This window comes from Triticum aestivum, chromosome 5D (assembly GCF_018294505.1).
Source record: "Triticum aestivum cultivar Chinese Spring chromosome 5D, IWGSC CS RefSeq v2.1, whole genome shotgun sequence".
Taxonomy (NCBI): Eukaryota; Viridiplantae; Streptophyta; class Magnoliopsida; order Poales; family Poaceae; genus Triticum; species Triticum aestivum.
The window spans coordinates 70,109,297-70,109,869 of NC_057808.1; positions in this window are offsets into that span (position 1 = coordinate 70,109,297).

Sequence of the window (573 nt, forward strand, 5' to 3'; positions counted from 1 at the left end):
ACTATCGGATATTCGATTCTGAGACCGTGCTCAGCTGATCCCGAAATCAAACACGTCCGTTCGCATAAAGATCTGCGCCCTCGAACGTATTACAGTCCGTATTCGGTGTGTATCGTCTCTGATATGGGCAGCTGCGCTGGCGCATTTATTTCAACGGCAGAAGTTAATGCAATCGCGGATCAGCTGAAATGGGCACGGCCCAGTCTTTTTCCTGAGCCAGGCTGAGCCATCCCGAGGCCACGGCCGATAACGGACGCCCGTATCATCGCCCTGCTGGGTCGGCGCTCCATCTGGACAACTTCACCTTACTAAAAAAAAATCTGGACAACTTCACCTTACTAAAATAAAAAATCTGGACAACTTCACCCTGAAAGTCATGGCGTCCTCACATACTGCACGTGCTCACCAAAAGAACGAAGCATGTCATTTCAAAAAAAAAAACGAAGCATGAACTGCTAGGACTACCGGTGCTCACCTCGTATACAACTTTCCCCGCTTGCTCCGGCAGGCTGGTCGTGCTCCACGCGGCCGCCGACGAGCTCGTCGTAAAAGAGCCAGTGAACACAGAAAACA